This window comes from Periplaneta americana, chromosome 1 (genome assembly GCF_040183065.1).
Source record: "Periplaneta americana isolate PAMFEO1 chromosome 1, P.americana_PAMFEO1_priV1, whole genome shotgun sequence".
In the NCBI taxonomy this organism is placed as follows: domain Eukaryota; kingdom Metazoa; phylum Arthropoda; class Insecta; order Blattodea; family Blattidae; genus Periplaneta; species Periplaneta americana.
The window spans coordinates 216,558,126-216,581,319 of NC_091117.1; positions in this window are offsets into that span (position 1 = coordinate 216,558,126).

The window sequence follows — 23,194 nt, forward strand, 5'->3', positions numbered from 1 at the left end:
TACGTGTAGTCACAACAAAGCTGATGAGTGCGTTGAATACAACTCGTCGAACTCTATCTTTAGTATAAAGGACAACTCTCTATCCCCGCGCGTTTAGACGGGAGAGGCCGGCAAAATTTCAAAAAATGGTCATTTTGACCTTCCAAAACAGACTTTTTTCTACACAAGGAGAACGAAGCGGCTCAGAGGCCCGACCTTTTAACTGTAGCATCCCGGCATCTTCCTTAATAATCACCGCTAAAATCCAGGAAATTCGTCGCACTTTTTTTTTGCCTTAATTTTTGGGTACCTAAAATATTTGAGTCTCTAATTCCGGAAATAATGGCCATACCGAGGAACGGCATGCGGCCCTGTATTCCCCCTTGACTTACTTCTTCCACGATAGCATCAAAATGGCAATCGCGAACACTTTCTGATTTTCGAGAAAAAAAGGGGAAGGGTTTAAACCACCCTTCCGCCGACATTCTTGCCGCAATAACTCCGCAGTACGTGTAGTCACAACAAAGCTGATGAGTGCGTTAAATACAGCTCGTCGAACTCTATCTTCAGTATAAAGGACAACTCTCTATCCCCGCGCGTTTAGACGGTAGAGACCGGCAAAATTTAAAAAAATGGTCATTTTGACCTTCCAAAACAGACTTTTTTCTACACAAGGAGAACGAAGCGGCTCAGAGGCCCGACCTTTTAACTGTAGCATCCCGGCATCTTCCATAATAATCATCGCTAAAATCCAGGAATTCCGTCGCACTTTTTTTTTGCCATAATTTTTGGGTACCTAAAATATTTGAGTCTCTAATTCCGGAAATAATGGCCATACCGAGGAACGGCATGCGACCCTGTATTCCCTATTGATTTACTTCTTATACGATAGCATCAAAATGGCAATCGCGAAAACTTTCTGATTTTCGAGAAAAAAAGGGGAAGGGTTTAAACCACCCTTCCGCCGACATTCTTGCCGCAATAACTCCGCAGTACGTTTAGTCACAACAAAGCTGATGAGTGCGTTGAATATAGCTCGTCGAACTCTATCTTCAGTATAAAGGACAACTCTCTATCCCCGCGCGTTTAGACGGCAGAGGCCGGCAAAATTTCAAAAAATGGTCATTTTGACCTTCCAAAACAGACTTTTTTCTACACAAGGAGAACGAAGCGGCTCAGAGGCCCGACCTTTTAAATGTAGCATCCCGGCATCTTCCTTAATAATCACCGCTAAAATCCAGGAAATCCGTCGCACTTTTTTTTTGCCTTAATTTTTGGGTACCTAAATTATTTGAGTCTCTAATTCCGGAAATAATGGCCATACCGAGGAACGGCATGCGACCCTGTATTCCCTATTGATTTACTTCTTACACGATAGCATCAAAATGGCAATCGCGAACACTTTCTGATTTTTCGCCGACATTCTTGCCGCAATAACTCCGCAGTACGTGTAGTCACAACAAAGCTGATGAGTGCGTAGAATACAGCTCGTCGAACTCTATCTTCAGTATAAAGGACAACTCTCTATCCCCGCGAGTTTAGACGGGAGAGGCCGGCAAAATTTCAAAAAATGGTCATTTTGACCTTCCAAAACAGACTTTTTTCTACACAAGGAGAACGAAGCGGTCAGAGGCCCGACCTTTTAACTGTAGCATCCCGGCATCTTCCTTAATAATCACCGCTAAAATCCAGGAAATCCGTCGCACTTTTTTTTGCCTTAATTTTTGGGTACCTAAAATATTTGAGTCTCTAATTCCGGAAATAATGGCCATACCGAGGAACGGCATGCGGCCCTGTATTCCCCCTTGACTTACTTCTTCCACGATAGCATCAAAATGGCAATCGCGAACACTTTCTGATTTTCGAGAAAAAAAGGGGAAGGTAAACGGATTTGCCACCACCCTTCCGCCGACATTCTTGCCGCAATAACTCCGCAGTACGTGTAGTCACAACAAAGCTGATGAGTGCGTTGAATACAGCTCGTCGAACTCTATCTTCAGTATAAAGGACAACTCTCTATCCCCGCGCGTTTAGACGGGAGAGGCCGGCAAAATTTCAAAAAATGGTCATTTTGACCTTCCAAAACAGACTTTTTTCTACACAAGGAGAACGAAGCGGCTCAGAGGCCCGACCTTTTAAATGTAGCATCCCGGCATCTTCCCTAATAATCACCGCTAAAATCCAGCAAATCCGTCGCACTTTTTTTTGCCTTAATTTTTGGGTACCTAAAATATTTGAGTCTCTACTTCCGGAAATAATGGCCATACTGAGGAACGGCATGCGGCCCTGTATTCCCCCTTGACTTACTTCTTACACGATAGCATCAAAATGGCAATCGCTAACACTTTCTGATTTTCGAGAAAAAAAGGGGAAGGGTTTAAACCACCCTTCCGCCGACATTCTTGCCGCAATAACTCCGCAGTACGTGTAGTCACAACAAAGCTGATGAGTGCGTTGAATACAGCTCGTCGAACTCTATCTTCAGTATAAAGGACAACTCTCTATCCCCGCGCGTTTAAACGGGAGAGGCCGGCAAAATTTCAAAAAATGGTCATTTTGACCTTCCAAAACGGACTTTTTTCTACACAAGGAGAACGAAGCGGCTCAGAGGCCCGCCCTTTTAACTGTAGCATTACGGCATCATCCTTAACAACCACCGCTAAAATCCAGGAAATCCGTCGCACTTTTTTTTTTGCCTTAATTTTTGGGTACCTAAAATATTTGAGTCTCTACTTCCGGAAATAATGGCCATACCGAGGAACGGCATGCGGCCCTGTATTCCCCCTTGACTTACTTCTTACACGATAGCATCAAAATGGCAATCGCTAACACTTTCTGATTTTCGAGAAAAAAAGGGGAAGGGTTTAAACCACCCTTCCGCCGACATTCTTGCCGCAATAACTCCGCAGTACGTGTAGTCACAACAAAGCTGATGAGTGCGTTGAATACAGCTCGTCGAACTCTATCTTCAGTATAAAGGACAACTCTCTATCCCCGCGCGTTTAGACGGGAGAGGCCGGCAAAATTTCAAAAAATGGTCATTTTGACCTTCCAAAACAGACTTTTTTCTACACAAGGAGAACGAAGCGGCTCTGAGGCCCGACCTTTTAACTGTATCATCCCGGCATCTTCCTTAATAATCACCGCTAAAATCCAGGAAATCCGTCGCACTTTTTTTTTGCCTTAATTTTTGGGTACCTAAAATATTTGAGTCTCTAATTCCGGAAATAATGGCCTTACCGAGGAAAGGCATGCGGCCCTGTATTCCCCCTTGACTTACTTCTTCCACGATAGCATCAAAATGGCAATCGCTAACACTTTCTGATTTTCGAGAAAAAAAGGGGTAGGGTTTAAACCACCCTTCCGCCGACATTCTTGCCGCAATATCTCCGCAGTACGTGTAGTCACAACAAAGCTGATGAGTGCGTTGAATACAGCTCGTCGAACTCTATCTTCAGTATAAAGGACAACTCTCTATACCCGCGCGTTTAGACGGGAGAGGCCGGCAAAATTTCAAAAAATGGTCATTTTGACCTTCCAAAACAGACTTTTTTCTACACAAGGAGAACGAAGCGGTCAGAGGCCCGACCTTTTAACTGTAGCATCCCGGCATCTTCCTTAATAGTCACCGCTAAAATCCAGGAAATCCGTCGCACTTTTTTTTTGCCTTAATTTTTGGGTACCTAAAATATTTGAGTCTCTAATTCCGGAAATAATGGCCATACCGAGGAACGGCATGCGGCCCTGTATTCCCCCTTGACTTACTTCTTCCACGATAGCATCAAAATGGCAATCGCGAACACTTTCTGATTTTCGAGAAAAAAAGGGGAAGGGTTTAAACCACCCTTCCGCCGACATTCTTGCCGCAATAACTCCGCAGTACGTGTAGTCACAACAAAGCTGATGAGTGCGTTGAATACAGCTCGTCGAACTCTATCTTCAGTATAAAGGACAACTCTCTATCCCCGCGCGTTTAGACGGTAGAGACCGGCAAAATTTAAAAAAATGGTCATTTTAACCTTCCAAAACAGACTTTTTGCTACACAAGGAGAACGAAGCGGCTCAGAGGCCCGACCTTTTAACTGTAGCATCCCGGCATCTTCCATAATAATCATCGCTAAAATCCAGGAATTCCGTCGCACTTTTTTTTTGCCATAATTTTTGGGTACCTAAAATATTTGAGTCTCTAATTCCGGAAATAATGGACATACCGAGGAACGGCATGCGACCCTGTATTCCCTATTGATTTACTTCTTATACGATAGCATCAAAATGGCAATCGCGAAAACTTTCTGATTTTCGAGAAAAAAAGGGGAAGGGTTTAAACCACCCTTCCGCCGACATTCTTGCCGCAATAACTCCGCAGTACGTTTAGTCACCACAAAGCTGATGAGTGCGTTGAATACAGCTCGTCGAACTCTATCTTCAGTATAAAGGACAACTCTCTATCCCCGCGCGTTTAGACGGCAGAGGCCGGCAAAATTTCAAAAAATGGTCATTTTGACCTTCCAAAACAGACTTTTTTCTACACAAGGAGAACGAAGCGGCTCAGAGGCCCGACCTTTTAAATGTAGCATCCCGGCATCTTCCTTAATAATCACCGCTAAAATCCAGGAAATCCGTCGCACTTTTTTTTTGCCTTAATTTTTGGGGACCTAAATTATTTGAGTCTCTAATTCCGGAAATAATGGCCATACCGAGGAACGGCATGCGACCCTGTATTCCCTATTGATTTACTTCTTACACGATAGCATCAAAATGGCAATCGCGAACACTTTCTGATTTTTCGCCGACATTCTTGCCGCAATAACTCCGCAGTACGTGTAGTCACAACAAAGCTGATGAGTGCGTTGAATACAGCTCGTCGAACTCTATCTTCAGTATAAAGGACAACTCTCTATCCCCGCGAGTTTAGACGGGAGAGGCCGGCAAAATTTCAAAAAATGGTCATTTTGACCTTCCAAAACAGACTTTTTTCTACACAAGGAGAACGAAGCGGTCAGAGGCCCGACCTTTTAACTGTAGCATCCCGGCATCTTCCTTAATAATCACCGCTAAAATCCAGGAAATCCGTCGCACTTTTTTTTTGCCTTAATTTTTGGGTACCTAAAATATTTGAGTCTCTAATTCCGGAAATAATGGCCTTACCGAGGAAAGGCATGCGGCCCTGTATTCCCCCTTGACTTACTTCTTCCACGATAGCATCAAAATGGCAATCGCTAACACTTTCTGATTTTCGAGAAAAAAAGGGGTAGGGTTTAAACCACCCTTCCGCCGACATTCTTGCCGCAATATCTCCGCAGTACGTGTAGTCACAACAAAGCTGATGAGTGCGTTGAATACAACTCGTCGAACTCTATCTTTAGTATAAAGGACAACTCTCTATCCCCGCGCGTTTAGACGGGAGAGGCCGGCAAAATTTCAAAAAATGGTCATATTGACCTTCCAAAACAGACTTTTTTCTACACAAGGAGAACGAAGCGGCTCAGAGGCCCGACCTTTTAACTGTAGCATCCCGGCATCTTCCTTAATAATCACCGCTAAAATCCAGGAAATCCGTCGCACTTTTTTTTTGCCTTAATTTTTGGGTACCTAAAATATTTGAGTCTCTAATTCCGGAAATAATGGCCATACCGAGGAACGGCATGCGACCCTGTATTCCCTATTGATTTACTTCTTACACGATAGCATCAAAATGGCAATCGCGAACACTTTCTGATTTTCGAGAAAAAAAGGGGAAGGGTTTAAACTACCCTTCCGCCGACATTCTTGCCGCAATAACTCCGCAGTACGTGTAGTCACAACAAAGCTGATGAGTGCGTTGAATACAGCTCGTCGAACTCTATCTTCAGTATAAAGGACAACTCTCTATCCCCGCGCGTTTAGACGGGAGAGGCCGGCAAAATTTCAAAAAATGGTCATTTTGACCTTCCAAAACAGACTTTTTTCTACACAAGGAGAACGAAGCGGCTCTGAGGCCCGACCTTTTAACTGTATCATCCCGGCATCTTCCTTAATAATCACCGCTAAAATCCAGGAAATCCGTCGCACTTTTTTTTTGCCTTAATTTTTGGGTACCTAAAATATTTGAGTCTCTAATTCCGGAAATAATGGCCTTACCGAGGAAAGGCATGCGGCCCTGTATTCCCCCTTGACTTACTTCTTCCACGATAGCATCAAAATGGCAATCGCTAACACTTTCTGATTTTCGAGAAAAAAAGGGGTAGGGTTTAAACCACCCTTCCGCCGACATTCTTGCCGCAATATCTCCGCAGTACGTGTAGTCACAACAAAGCTGATGAGTGCGTTGAATACAACTCGTCGAACTCTATCTTTAGTATAAAGGACAACTCTCTATCCCCGCGCGTTTAGACGGGAGAGGCCGGCAAAATTTCAAAAAATGGTCATATTGACCTTCCAAAACAGACTTTTTTCTACACAAGGAGAACGAAGCGGCTCAGAGGCCCGACCTTTTAACTGTAGCATCCCGGCATCTTCCTTAATAATCACCGCTAAAATCCAGGAAATCCGTCGCACTTTTTTTTTGCCTTAATTTTTGGGTACCTAAAATATTTGAGTCTCTAATTCCGGAAATAATGGCCATACCGAGGAACGGCATGCGACCCTGTATTCCCTATTGATTTACTTCTTACACGATAGCATCAAAATGGCAATCGCGAACACTTTCTGATTTTCGAGAAAAAAAGGGGAAGGGTTTAAACTACCCTTCCGCCGACATTCTTGCCGCAATAACTCCGCAGTACGTGTAGTCACAACAAAGCTGATGAGTGCGTTGAATACAGCTCGTCGAACTCTATCTTCAGTATAAAGGACAACTCACTATCCCCGCGCGTTTAGACGGGAGAGGCCGGCAAAATTTCAAAAAATGGTCATTTTGACCTTCCAAAACGGACTTTTTCCTACACAAGGAGAACGAAGCGGCTCAGAGGCCCGCCCTTTTAACTGTACCATCCCGGCATCTTCCTTAATAATCACAGCTAAAATCCAGCAAATCCGTCGCACTTTTTTTTTGCCTTAATTTTTGGGTACCTAAAATATTTGAGTCTCTACTTCGGGAAATATTGGCCATACCGAGGAACGGCATGCGGCCCTGTATTCCCCCTTGACTTACTTCTTACACGATAGCATCAAAATGGCAATCGCTAACACTTTCTGATTTTCGAGAAAAAAAGGGGATGGGTTTAAACCACCCTTCCGCCGACATTCATGCCGCAATAACTCCGCAGTACGTGTAGTCACAACAAAGCTGATGAGTGCGTTGAATACAGCTCGTCGAACTCTATCTTCAGTATAAAGGACAACTCTCTATACCCGCGCGTTTAGACGGGAGAGGCCGGCAAAATTTCAAAAAATGGTCATTTTGACCTTCCAAAACAGACTTTTTTCTACACAAGGAGAACGAAGCGGTCAGAGGCCCGACCTTTTAACTGTAGCATCCCGGCATCTTCCTTAATAGTCACCGCTAAAATCCAGGAAATCCGTCGCACTTTTTTTTTGCCTTAATTTTTGGGTACCTAAAATATTTGAGTCTCTAATTCCGGAAATAATGGCCATACCGAGGAACGGCATGCGGCCCTGTATTCCCCCTTGACTTACTTCTTCCACGATAGCATCAAAATGGCAATCGCGAACACTTTCTGATTTTCGAGAAAAAAAGGGGAAGGGTTTAAACCACCCTTCCGCCGACATTCTTGCCGCAATAACTCCGCAGTACGTGTAGTCACAACAAAGCTGATGAGTGCGTTGAATACAGCTCGTCGAACTCTATCTTCAGTATAAAGGACAACTCTCTATCCCCGCGCGTTTAGACGGTAGAGACCGGCAAAATTTAAAAAAATGGTCATTTTAACCTTCCAAAACAGACTTTTTGCTACACAAGGAGAACGAAGCGGCTCAGAGGCCCGACCTTTTAACTGTAGCATCCCGGCATCTTCCATAATAATCATCGCTAAAATCCAGGAATTCCGTCGCACTTTTTTTTTGCCATAATTTTTGGGTACCTAAAATATTTGAGTCTCTAATTCCGGAAATAATGGACATACCGAGGAACGGCATGCGACCCTGTATTCCCTATTGATTTACTTCTTATACGATAGCATCAAAATGGCAATCGCGAAAACTTTCTGATTTTCGAGAAAAAAAGGGGAAGGGTTTAAACCACCCTTCCGCCGACATTCTTGCCGCAATAACTCCGCAGTACGTTTAGTCACCACAAAGCTGATGAGTGCGTTGAATACAGCTCGTCGAACTCTATCTTCAGTATAAAGGACAACTCTCTATCCCCGCGCGTTTAGACGGCAGAGGCCGGCAAAATTTCAAAAAATGGTCATTTTGACCTTCCAAAACAGACTTTTTTCTACACAAGGAGAACGAAGCGGCTCAGAGGCCCGACCTTTTAAATGTAGCATCCCGGCATCTTCCTTAATAATCACCGCTAAAATCCAGGAAATCCGTCGCACTTTTTTTTTGCCTTAATTTTTGGGGACCTAAATTATTTGAGTCTCTAATTCCGGAAATAATGGCCATACCGAGGAACGGCATGCGACCCTGTATTCCCTATTGATTTACTTCTTACACGATAGCATCAAAATGGCAATCGCGAACACTTTCTGATTTTTCGCCGACATTCTTGCCGCAATAACTCCGCAGTACGTGTAGTCACAACAAAGCTGATGAGTGCGTTGAATACAGCTCGTCGAACTCTATCTTCAGTATAAAGGACAACTCTCTATCCCCGCGAGTTTAGACGGGAGAGGCCGGCAAAATTTCAAAAAATGGTCATTTTGACCTTCCAAAACAGACTTTTTTCTACACAAGGAGAACGAAGCGGTCAGAGGCCCGACCTTTTAACTGTAGCATCCCGGCATCTTCCTTAATAATCACCGCTAAAATCCAGGAAATCCGTCGCACTTTTTTTTTGCCTTAATTTTTGGGTACCTAAAATATTTGAGTCTCTAATTCCGGAAATAATGGCCTTACCGAGGAAAGGCATGCGGCCCTGTATTCCCCCTTGACTTACTTCTTCCACGATAGCATCAAAATGGCAATCGCTAACACTTTCTGATTTTCGAGAAAAAAAGGGGTAGGGTTTAAACCACCCTTCCGCCGACATTCTTGCCGCAATATCTCCGCAGTACGTGTAGTCACAACAAAGCTGATGAGTGCGTTGAATACAACTCGTCGAACTCTATCTTTAGTATAAAGGACAACTCTCTATCCCCGCGCGTTTAGACGGGAGAGGCCGGCAAAATTTCAAAAAATGGTCATATTGACCTTCCAAAACAGACTTTTTTCTACACAAGGAGAACGAAGCGGCTCAGAGGCCCGACCTTTTAACTGTAGCATCCCGGCATCTTCCTTAATAATCACCGCTAAAATCCAGGAAATCCGTCGCACTTTTTTTTTGCCTTAATTTTTGGGTACCTAAAATATTTGAGTCTCTAATTCCGGAAATAATGGCCATACCGAGGAACGGCATGCGACCCTGTATTCCCTATTGATTTACTTCTTACACGATAGCATCAAAATGGCAATCGCGAACACTTTCTGATTTTCGAGAAAAAAAGGGGAAGGGTTTAAACTACCCTTCCGCCGACATTCTTGCCGCAATAACTCCGCAGTACGTGTAGTCACAACAAAGCTGATGAGTGCGTTGAATACAGCTCGTCGAACTCTATCTTCAGTATAAAGGACAACTCACTATCCCCGCGCGTTTAGACGGGAGAGGCCGGCAAAATTTAAAAAAATGGTCATTTTGACCTTCCAAAACGGACTTTTTCCTACACAAGGAGAACGAAGCGGCTCAGAGGCCCGCCCTTTTAACTGTACCATCCCGGCATCTTCCTTAATAATCACAGCTAAAATCCAGCAAATCCGTCGCACTTTTTTTTTGCCTTAATTTTTGGGTACCTAAAATATTTGAGTCTCTACTTCGGGAAATATTGGCCATACCGAGGAACGGCATGCGGCCCTGTATTCCCCCTTGACTTACTTCTTACACGATAGCATCAAAATGGCAATCGCTAACACTTTCTGATTTTCGAGAAAAAAAGGGGATGGGTTTAAACCACCCTTCCGCCGACATTCATGCCGCAATAACTCCGCAGTACGTGTAGTCACAACAAAGCTGATGAGTGCGTTGAATACAGCTCGTCGAACTCTATCTTCAGTATAAAGGACAACTCTCTATACCCGCGCGTTTAGACGGGAGAGGCCGGCAAAATTTCAAAAAATGGTCATTTTGACCTTCCAAAACAGACTTTTTTCTACACAAGGAGAACGAAGCGGTCAGAGGCCCGACCTTTTAACTGTAGCATCCCGGCATCTTCCTTAATAGTCACCGCTAAAATCCAGGAAATCCGTCGCACTTTTTTTTTGCCTTAATTTTTGGGTACCTAAAATATTTGAGTCTCTAATTCCGGAAATAATGGCCATACCGAGGAACGGCATGCGGCCCTGTATTCCCCCTTGACTTACTTCTTCCACGATAGCATCAAAATGGCAATCGCGAACACTTTCTGATTTTCGAGAAAAAAAGGGGAAGGGTTTAAACCACCCTTCCGCCGACATTCTTGCCGCAATAACTCCGCAGTACGTGTAGTCACAACAAAGCTGATGAGTGCGTTGAATACAGCTCGTCGAACTCTATCTTCAGTATAAAGGACAACTCTCTATCCCCGCGCGTTTAGACGGTAGAGACCGGCAAAATTTAAAAAAATGGTCATTTTAACCTTCCAAAACAGACTTTTTGCTACACAAGGAGAACGAAGCGGCTCAGAGGCCCGACCTTTTAACTGTAGCATCCCGGCATCTTCCATAATAATCATCGCTAAAATCCAGGAATTCCGTCGCACTTTTTTTTTGCCATAATTTTTGGGTACCTAAAATATTTGAGTCTCTAATTCCGGAAATAATGGACATACCGAGGAACGGCATGCGACCCTGTATTCCCTATTGATTTACTTCTTATACGATAGCATCAAAATGGCAATCGCGAAAACTTTCTGATTTTCGAGAAAAAAAGGGGAAGGGTTTAAACCACCCTTCCGCCGACATTCTTGCCGCAATAACTCCGCAGTACGTTTAGTCACCACAAAGCTGATGAGTGCGTTGAATACAGCTCGTCGAACTCTATCTTCAGTATAAAGGACAACTCTCTATCCCCGCGCGTTTAGACGGCAGAGGCCGGCAAAATTTCAAAAAATGGTCATTTTGACCTTCCAAAACAGACTTTTTTCTACACAAGGAGAACGAAGCGGCTCAGAGGCCCGACCTTTTAAATGTAGCATCCCGGCATCTTCCTTAATAATCACCGCTAAAATCCAGGAAATCCGTCGCACTTTTTTTTTGCCTTAATTTTTGGGGACCTAAATTATTTGAGTCTCTAATTCCGGAAATAATGGCCATACCGAGGAACGGCATGCGACCCTGTATTCCCTATTGATTTACTTCTTACACGATAGCATCAAAATGGCAATCGCGAACACTTTCTGATTTTTCGCCGACATTCTTGCCGCAATAACTCCGCAGTACGTGTAGTCACAACAAAGCTGATGAGTGCGTTGAATACAGCTCGTCGAACTCTATCTTCAGTATAAAGGACAACTCTCTATCCCCGCGAGTTTAGACGGGAGAGGCCGGCAAAATTTCAAAAAATGGTCATTTTGACCTTCCAAAACAGACTTTTTTCTACACAAGGAGAACGAAGCGGTCAGAGGCCCGACCTTTTAACTGTAGCATCCCGGCATCTTCCTTAATAATCACCGCTAAAATCCAGGAAATCCGTCGCACTTTTTTTTGCCTTAATTTTTGGGTACCTAAAATATTTGAGTCTCTAATTCCGGAAATAATGGCCATACCGAGGAACGGCATGCGGCCCTGTATTCCCCCTTGACTTACTTCTTCCACGATAGCATCAAAATGGCAATCGCTAACACTTTCTGATTTTCGAGAAAAAAAGGGGAAGGGTTTAAACTACCCTTCCGCCGACATTCTTGCCGCAATAACTCCGCAGTACGTGTAGTCACAACAAAGCTGATGAGTGCGTTGAATACAGCTCGTCGAACTCTATCTTCAGTATAAAGGACAACTCTCTATCCCCGCGCGTTTAGACGGGAGAGGCCGGCAAAATTTCAAAAAATGGTCATTTTGACCTTCCAAAACGGACTTTTTCCTACACAAGGAGTACGAAGCGGCTCAGAGGCACGAACTTTTAACTGTAGCATCCCGGCATCTTCCTTAATAATCACCGCTAAAATCTAGCAAATCCGTCGCACTTTTTTTTTGCCTTAATTTTTGGGTACCTAAAATATTTGAGTCTCTACTTCCGGAAATAATGGCCATACCGAGGAACGGCATGCGGCCCTGTATTCCTCCTTGACTTACTTCTTACACGATAGCATCAAAATGGCAATCGCGAACACTTTCTGATTTTCGAGAAAAAAAGGGGAAGGGTTAAACCACCCTTCCGCCGACATTCTTGCCGCAATAACTCCGCAGTACGTGTAGTCACAACAAAGCTGATGAGTGCGTTGAATACAGCTCGTCGAACTCTATCTTCAGTATAAAGGACAACTTCTATCCCCGCGCGTTTAGACGGGAGAGGCCGGCAAAATTAAAAAAAATGGTCATTTTGACCTTCCAAGACAGACTTTTTTCTACACAAGGAGAACGAAGCGGCTCAGAGGCCCGCCCTTTTAACTGTAGCATCCCGGCATCTTCCTTAATAATCACCGCTAAAATCCAGCAAATCCGTCGCACTTTTTTTTTGCCTTAATTTTTGGGTACCTAAAATATTTGAGTCTCTAATTCCGGAAATAATGGCCATACCCAGGAAGGGCATGCGGCCCTGTATTCCCCCTTGACTTACTTCTTACACGATAGCATCAAAATGGCAATCGCGAACACTTTCTGATTTTCGAGAAAAAAAGGGGAATGTAAACCATTCCCCTTCCGCCGACATTCTTGCCGCAATAACTCCGCAGTACGTGTAGTCACAACAAAGCTGATGAGTGCGTTGAATACAGCTCGTCGAACTCTATCTTCAGTATAAAGGACAACTCTCTATCCCCGCGCGTTTAGACGGGAGAGGCCGGCAAAATTTCAAAAAATGGTCATTTTGACCTTCCAAAACGGACTTTTTCCTACACAAGGAGTACGAAGCGGCTCAGAGGCACGAACTGTTAACTGTAGCATCCCGGCATCTTCCTTAATAATCACCGCTAAAATCCAGCAAATCCGTCGCACTTTTTTTTTGCCTTAATTTTTGGGTACCTAAAATATTTGAGTCTCTACTTCCGGAAATAATGGCCATACCGAGGAACGGCATGCGGCCCTGTATTCCTCCATGACTTACTTCTTACACGATAGCATCAAAATGGCAATCGCGAACACTTTCTGATTTTCGAGAAAAAAAGGGGAAGGGTTAAACAACCCTTCCGCCGACATTCTTGCCGCAATAACTCCGCAGTACGTGTAGTCACAACAAAGCTGATGAGTGCGTTGAATACAGCTCGTCGAACTCTATCTTCAGTATAAAGGACAACTCTCTATCCCCGCGCGTTTAGACGGGAGAGGCCGGCAAAATTTCAAAAAATGGTCATTTTGACCTTCCAAAACAGACTTTTTTCTACACAAGGAGAACGAAGCGGCTCAGAGGCCCGACCTTTTAACTGTATCATCCCGGCATCTTCCTTAATAATCACCGCTAAAATCCAGGAAATCCGTCGCACTTTTTTTTTTCCTTAATTTTTGGGTACCTAAAATATTTGAGTCTCTACTTCCGGAAATAATGGCCATACCGAGGAACGGCATGCGGCCCTGTATTCCCCCTTGACTTACTTCTTACACGATAGCATCAAAATGGCAATCGCTAACACTTTCTGATTTTCGAGAAAAAAAGGGGAAGGGTTTAAACCACCCTTCCGCCGACATTCTTGCCGCAATAACTCCGCAGTACGTGTAGTCACAACAAAGCTGATGAGTGCGTTGAATACAGCTCGTCGAACTCTATCTTCAGTATAAAGGACAACTCTCTATCCCCGCGCGTTTGGACGGGAGAGGCCGGCAAAATTTCAAAAAATGGTCATTTTGACCTTCCAAAACAGACTTTTTTCTACACAAGGAGAACGAAGCGGTCAGAGGCCCGACCTTTTAACTGTAGCATCCCGGCATCTTCCTTAATAATCACCGCTAAAATCCAGGAAATCCGTCGCACTTTTTTTTTGCCTTAATTTTTGGGTACCTAAAATATTTGAGTCTCTAATTCCGGAAATAATGGCCATACCGAGGAACGGCATGCGGCCCTGTATTCCCCCTTGACTTACTTCTTCCACGATAGCATCAAAATGGCAATCGCGAACACGTTCTGATTTTCGAGAAAAAAAGGGGAAGGGTTTAAACCACCCTTCCGCCGACATTCTTGCCGCAATAACTCCGCAGTACGTGTAGTCACAACAAAGCTGATGAGTGCGTTGAATACAGATCGTCGAACTCTATCTTCAGTATAAAGGACAACTCTCTATCCCCGCGCGTTTAGACGGGAGAGGCCGGCAAAATTTAAAAAAATGGTCTTTTTGACCTTCCAAAACAGACTTTTTTCTACACAAGGAGAACGAAGCGGCTCAGAGGCCCGCCCTTTTAACTGTAGCATCCCGGCATCTTCCTTAATAATCACCGCTAAAATCCAGCAAATCCGGCGCACTTTTTTTTAGACATAATTTTTCGGTATCTAAAATATTTGAGTCTCTACTTCCGGAAATAATGGCCATACCGAGGAACGGCATGCGGCCCTGTATTCCTCCTTGACTTACTTCTTACACGATAGCATCAAAATGGCAATCGCGAACTTTTTCTGATTTTCGAGAAAAAAAGGGGAAGGGTTTAAACCACCCTTCCGCCGACATTCTTGCCGCAATAACTCCGCAGTACGTGTAGTCACAACAAAGCTGATGAGTGCGTTGAATACAGCTCGTCGAACTCTATCTTCAGTATAAAGGACAACTCACTATCCCCGCGCGTTTAGACGGGAGAGGCCGGCAAAATTTAAAAAAATGGTCATTTTGACCTTCCAAAACGGACTTTTTCCTACACAAGGAGAACGAAGCGGCTCAGAGGCCCGCCCTTTTAACTGTACCATCCCGGCATCTTCCTTAATAATCACAGCTAAAATCCAGCAAATCCGTCGCACTTTTTTTTTTGCCTTAATTTTTGGGTACCTAAAATATTTGAGTCTCTAATTCCGGAAATAATGGCCATACCGAGGAACGGCATGCAGCCCTGTATTCCCCCTTGACTTACTTCTTCCACGATAGCATCAAAATGGCAATCGCTAACACTTTCACACTAACCACCCTTCCGCCAACATTCTTGCCGCAATAACTCCGCAGTACGTGTAGTCACAACAAAACTGATGAGTGCGTTGAATACAGCTCGTCGAACTCTATCTTCAGTATAAAGGACAACTCTCTATCCCCGCGCGTTTAGACGGTAGAGACCGGCAAAATTTAAAAAAATGGTCATTTTAACCTTCCAAAACAGACTTTTTGCTACACAAGGAGAACGAAGCGGCTCAGAGGCCCGACCTTTTAACTGTAGCATCCCGGCATCTTCCATAATAATCATCGCTAAAATCCAGGAATTCCGTCGCACTTTTTTTTTGCCATAATTTTTGGGTACCTAAAATATTTGAGTCTCTAATTCCGGAAATAATGGACATACCGAGGAACGGCATGCGACCCTGTATTCCCTATTGATTTACTTCTTATACGATAGCATCAAAATGGCAATCGCGAAAACTTTCTGATTTTCGAGAAAAAAAGGGGAAGGGTTTAAACCACCCTTCCGCCGACATTCTTGCCGCAATAACTCCGCAGTACGTTTAGTCACCACAAAGCTGATGAGTGCGTTGAATACAGCTCGTCGAACTCTATCTTCAGTATAAAGGACAACTCTCTATCCCCGCGCGTTTAGACGGCAGAGGCCGGCAAAATTTCAAAAAATGGTCATTTTGACCTTCCAAAACAGACTTTTTTCTACACAAGGAGAACGAAGCGGCTCAGAGGCCCGACCTTTTAAATGTAGCATCCCGGCATCTTCCTTAATAATCACCGCTAAAATCCAGGAAATCCGTCGCACTTTTTTTTTGCCTTAATTTTTGGGGACCTAAATTATTTGAGTCTCTAATTCCGGAAATAATGGCCATACCGAGGAACGGCATGCGACCCTGTATTCCCTATTGATTTACTTCTTACACGATAGCATCAAAATGGCAATCGCGAACACTTTCTGATTTTTCGCCGACATTCTTGCCGCAATAACTCCGCAGTACGTGTAGTCACAACAAAGCTGATGAGTGCGTTGAATACAGCTCGTCGAACTCTATCTTCAGTATAAAGGACAACTCTCTATCCCCGCGAGTTTAGACGGGAGAGGCCGGCAAAATTTCAAAAAATGGTCATTTTGACCTTCCAAAACAGACTTTTTTCTACACAAGGAGAACGAAGCGGTCAGAGGCCCGACCTTTTAACTGTAGCATCCCGGCATCTTCCTTAATAATCACCGCTAAAATCCAGGAAATCCGTCGCACTTTTTTTTGCCTTAATTTTTGGGTACCTAAAATATTTGAGTCTCTAATTCCGGAAATAATGGCCATACCGAGGAACGGCATGCGGCCCTGTATTCCCCCTTGACTTACTTCTTCCACGATAGCATCAAAATGGCAATCGCTAACACTTTCTGATTTTCGAGAAAAAAAGGGGAAGGGTTTAAACTACCCTTCCGCCGACATTCTTGCCGCAATAATTCCGCAGTACGTGTAGTCACAACAAAGCTGATGAGTGCGTTGAATACAGCTCGTCGAACTCTATCTTCAGTATAAAGGACAACTCTCTATCCCCGCGCGTTTAGACGGGAGAGGCCGGCAAAATTTCAAAAAATGGTCATTTTGACCTTCCAAAACGGACTTTTTCCTACACAAGGAGTACGAAGCGGCTCAGAGGCACGAACTTTTAACTGTAGCATCCCGGCATCTTCCTTAATAATCACCGCTAAAATCTAGCAAATCCGTCGCACTTTTTTTTTGCCTTAATTTTTGGGTACCTAAAATATTTGAGTCTCTACTTCCGGAAATAATGGCCATACCGAGGAACGGCATGCGGCCCTGTATTCCTCCTTGACTTACTTCTTACACGATAGCATCAAAATGGCAATCGCGAACACTTTCTGATTTTCGAGAAAAAAAGGGGAAGGGTTAAACCACCCTTCCGCCGACATTCTTGCCGCAATAACTCCGCAGTACGTGTAGTCACAACAAAGCTGATGAGTGCGTTGAATACAGCTCGTCGAACTCTATCTTCAGTATAAAGGACAACTTCTATCCCCGCGCGTTTAGACGGGAGAGGCCGGCAAAATTTAAAAAAATGGTCATTTTGACCTTCCAAGACAGACTTTTTTCTACACAAGGAGAACGAAGCGGCTCAGAGGCCCGCCCTTTTAACTGTAGCATCCCGGCATCTTCCTTAATAATCACCGCTAAAATCCAGCAAATCCGTCGCACTTTTTTTTTTGCCTTAATTTTTGGGTACCTAAAATATTTGAGTCTCTAATTCCGGAAATAATGGCCATACCCAGGAAGGGCATGCGGCCCTGTATTCCCCCTTGACTTACTTCTTACACGATAGCATCAAAATGGCAATCGCGAACACTTTCTGATTTTCGAGAAAAAAAGGGGAATGTAAACCATTCCCCTTCCGCCGACATTCTTGCCGCAATAACTCCGCAGTACGTGTAGTCACAACAAAGCTGATGAGTGCGTTGAATACAGCTCGTCGAACTCTATCTTCAGTATAAAGGACAACTCTCTATCCCCGCGCGTTTAGACGGGAGAGGCCGGCAAAATTTCAAAAAATGGTCATTTTGACCTTCCAAAACGGACTTTTTCCTACACAAGGAGTACGAAGCGGCTCAGAGGCACGAACTGTTAACTGTAGCATCCCGGCATCTTCCTTAATAATCACCGCTAAAATCCAGCAAATCCGTCGCACTTTTTTTTTGCCTTAATTTTTGGGCACCTAAAATATTTGAGTCTCTACTTCCGGAAATAATGGCCATACCGAGGAACGGCATGCGGCCCTGTATTCCTCCTTGACTTACTTCTTACACGATAGCATCAAAATGGCAATCGCGAACACTTTCTGATTTTCGAGAAAAAAAGGGGAAGGGTTAAACAACCCTTCCGCCGACATTCTTGCCGCAATAACTCCGCAGTACGTGTAGTCACAACAAAGCTGATGAGTGCGTTGAATACAGCTCGTCGAACTCTATCTTCAGTATAAAGGACAACTCTCTATCCCCGCGCGTTTAGACGGGAGAGGCCGGCAAAATTTCAAAAAATGGTCATTTTGACCTTCCAAAACAGACTTTTTTCTACACAAGGAGAACGAAGCGGCTCAGAGGCCCGAACTTTTAACTGTATCATCCCGGCATCTTCCTTAATAATCACCGCTAAAATCCAGGAAATCCGTCGCACTTTTTTTTTTCCTTAATTTTTCGGTACCTAAAATATTTGAGTCTCTAATTCCGGAAATAATGGCCATACCGAGGAACGGCATGCGGCCCTGTATTCCCCCTTGACTTACTTCTTACACGATAGCATCAAAATGGCAATCGCTAACACTTTCTGATTTTCGAGAAAAAAAGGGGAAGGGTTTAAACCACCCTTCCGCCGACATTCTTGCCGCAATAACTCCGCAGTACGTGTAGTCACAACAAAGCTGATGAGTGCGTTGAATACAGCTCGTCGAACTCTATCTTCAGTATAAAGGACAACTCTCTATCCCCGCGCGTTTGGACGGGAGAGGCCGGCAAAATTTCAAAAAATGGTCATTTTGACCTTCCAAAACAGACTTTTTTCTACACAAGGAGAACGAAGCGGTCAGAGGCCCGACCTTTTAACTGTAGCATCCCGGCATCTTCCTTAATAATCACCGCTAAAATCCAGGAAATCCGTCGCATTTTTATTTTGCCTTAATTTTTGGGTACCTAAAATATTTGAGTCTCTAATTCCGGAAATAATGGCCATACCGAGGAACGGCATGCGGCCCTGTATTCCCCCTTGACTTACTTCTTCCACGATAGCATCAAAATGGCAATCGCGAACACTTTCTGATTTTCGAGAAAAAAAGGGGAAGGGTTTAAACCACCCTTCCGCCGACATTCTTGCCGCAATAACTCCGCAGTACGTGTAGTCACAACAAAGCTGATGAGTGCGTTGAATACAGATCGTCGAACTCTATCTTCAGTATAAAGGACAACTCTCTATCCCCGCGCGTTTAGACGGGAGAGGCCGGCAAAATTTAAAAAAATGGTCTTTTTGACCTTCCAAAACAGACTTTTTTCTACACAAGGAGAACGAAGCGGCTCAGAGGCCCGCCCTTTTAACTGTAGCATCCCGGCATCTTCCTTAATAATCACCGCTAAAATCCAGCAAATCCGGCGCACTTTTTTTTAGACATAATTTTTCGGTATCTAAAATATTTGAGTCTCTACTTCCGGAAATAATGGCCATACCGAGGAACGGCATGCGGCCCTGTATTCCTCCTTGACTTACTTCTTACACGATAGCATCAAAATGGCAATCGCGAACTTTTTCTGATTTTCGAGAAAAAAAGGGGAAGGGTTTAAACCACCCTTCCGCCGACATTCTTGCCGCAATAACTCCGCAGTACGTGTAGTCACAACAAAGCTGATGAGTGCGTTGAATACAGCTCGTCGAACTCTATCTTCAGTATAAAGGACAACTCACTATCCCCGCGCGTTTAGACGGGAGAGGCCGGCAAAATTTAAAAAAATGGTCATTTTGACCTTCCAAAACGGACTTTTTCCTACACAAGGAGAACGAAGCGGCTCAGAGGCCCGCCCTTTTAACTGTACCATCCCGGCATCTTCCTTAATAATCACAGCTAAAATCCAGCAAATCCGTCGCACTTTTTTTTTTGCCTTAATTTTTGGGTACCTAAAATATTTGAGTCTCTAATTCCGGAAATAATGGCCATACCGAGGAACGGCATGCAGCCCTGTATTCCCCCTTGACTTACTTCTTCCACGATAGCATCAAAATGGCAATCGCTAACACTTTCACACTAACCACCCTTCCGCCAACATTCTTGCCGCAATAACTCCGCAGTACGTGTAGTCACAACAAAACTGATGAGTGCGTTGAATACAGCTCGTCGAACTCTATCTTCAGTATAAAGGACAACTCTCTATCCCCGCGCGTTTAGACGGGAGAGGCCGGCAAAATTTCAAAAAATGGTCATTTTGACCTTCCAAAACAGACTTTTTTCTACACAAGGAGAACGAAGCGGCTCAGAGGCCCGACCTTTTAAATGTAGCATCCCGGCATCTTCCTTAATAATCACCGCTAAAATCCAGCAAATCCGTCGCACTTTTTTTTTGCCTTAATTTTTGGGTACCTAAAATATTTGAGTCTCTACTTCCGGAAATAATGGCCATACCGAGGAACGGCATGCGGCCCTGTATTCCCCCTTGACTTACTTCTTACACGATAGCATCAAAATGGCAATCGCTAACACTTTCTGATTTTCGAGAAAAAAAGGGGAAGGGTTTAAACCACCCTTCCGCCGACATTCTTGCCGCAATAACTCCGCAGTACGTGTAGTCACAACAAAGCTGATGAGTGCGTTGAATACAGCTCGTCGAACTCTATCTTCAGTATAAAGGACAACTCTCTATCCCCGCGCGTTTAAACGGGAGAGGCCGGCAAAATTTCAGAAAATGGTCATTTTGACCTTCCAAAACGGACTTTTTCCTACACAAGGAGAACGAAGCGGCTCAGAGGCACGCCCTTTTAACTGTAGCATCCCGGCATCTTTCTTAATAATCACCGCTAAAATCCAGCAAATCCGTCGCACTTTTTTTTTGCCTTAATTTTTGGGTACCTAAAATATTTGAGTCTCTACTTCCGGAAATAATGGCCATACCGAGGAACGGCATGCGGCCCTGTATTCCCCCTTGACTTACTTCTTACACGATAGCATCAAAATGGCAATCGCTAACACTTTCTGATTTTCGAGAAAAAAAGGGGAAGGTAAACCCTTCCCCTTCCGCCGACATTCTTGCCGCAATAACTCCGCAGTACGTGTAGTCACAACAAAGCTGATGAGTGCGTTGAATACAGCTCGTCGAACTCTATCTTCAGTATAAAGGACAACTCTCTATCCCCGCGCGTTTAGACGGGAGAGGCCGGCAAAATTTCAAAAAATGGTCATTTTGACCTTCCAAAACGGACTTTTTCCTACACAAGGAGTACGAAGCTTCTCAGAGGCACGAACTTTTAACTGTAGCATCCCGGCATCTTCCTTAATAATCACCGCTAAAATCCAGCAAATCCGTCGCACTTTTTTTTTGCCTTAATTTTTGGGTACCTAAAATATTTGAGTCTCTACTTCCGGAAATAATGGCCATACCGAGGAACGGCATGCGGCCCTGTATTCCTCCTTGACTTACTTCTTACACGATAGCATCAAAATGGCAATCGCGAACACTTTCTGATTTTCGAGAAAAAAAGGGGAATGTTAACCGCCGACATTCTTGCCGCAATAACTCCGCAGTACGTGTAGTCACAACAAAGCTGATGAGTGCGTTGAATACAGCTCGTCGAACTCTATCTTCAGTATAAAGGACAACTCTCTATCCCCGCGCGTTTAGACGGGAGAGGCCGGCAAAATTTCAAAAAATGGTCATTTTGACCTTCCAAAACAGACTTTTTTCTACACAAGGAGAACGAAGCGGCTCAGAGGCCCGCCCTTTTAACTGTAGCATCCCGGCATCTTCCTCAATAATCACCGCTAAAATCCAGCAAATCCGGCGCACTTTTTTTTAGACATAATTTTTCGGTATCTAAAATATTTGAGTCTCTACTTCCGGAAATAATGGCCATACCGAGGAACGGCATGCGGCCCTGTATTCCTCCTTGACTTACTTCTTACACGATAGCATCAAAATGGCAATCGCGAACACTTTCTGATTTTCGAGAAAAAAAGGGGAAGGGTTTAAACCACCCTTCCGCCGACATTCTTGCCGCAATAACTCCGCAGTACGTGTAGTCACAACAAAGCTGATGAGTGCGTTGAATACAGCTCGTCGAACTCTATCTTCAGTATAAAGGACAACTCTCTATCCCCGCGCGTTTAGTCGGGAGAGGCCGGCAAAATTTCAAAACATGGTCATTTTGACCTTCCAAAACAGACTTTGTTCTACACAAGGAGAACGAAGCGGCTCAGAGGCCCGCCCTTTTAACTGTAGCATCCCGGCATCTTCCTTAATATTCACCGCTAAAATCCAGCAAATCCGTCGCACTTTTTTTTAGACTTAATTTTTCGGTACCTAAAATATTTGAGGCTCTAATTCCGGAAATAATGGCCATACCGAGGAACGGCATGCGGCCCTGTATTCCCCCTTGACTTACTTCTTACACGATAGCATCAAAATGGCAATCGCGAACACTTTCTGATTTTCGAGAAAAAAAGGGGAAGGGTTAAACCACCCTTCCGCCGACATTCTTGCCGCAATAACTCCGCAGTACGTGTAGTCACAACAAAGCTGATGAGTGCGTTGAATACAGCTCGTCGAACTCTATCTTCAGTATAAAGGACAACTCACTATCCCCGCGCGTTTAGACGGGAGAGGCCGGCAAAATTTAAAAAAATGGTCATTTTGACCTTCCAAAACGGACTTTTTCCTACACAAGGAGAACGAAGCGGCTCAGAGGCCCGCCCTTTTAACTGTACCATCCCGGCATCTTCCTTAATAATCACAGCTAAAATCCAGCAAATCCGTCGCACTTTTTTTTTTGCCTTAATTTTTGGGTACCTAAAATATTTGAGTCTCTAATTCCGGAAATAATGGCCATACCGAGGAACGGCATGCAGCCCTGTATTCCCCCTTGACTTACTTCTTCCACGATAGCATCAAAATGGCAATCGCGAACACTTTCTGATTTTCGAGAAAAAAAGGGGACATTCTTGAAGCAATAACTCCGCAGTACGTGTAGTCACAACAAAGCTGATGAGTGCGTTGAATACAGCTCGTCGAACTCTATCTTCAGTATAAAGGACAACTCTCTATCCCCGCGCGTTTAGACGGGAGAGGCCGGCAAAATTTCAAAAAATGGTCA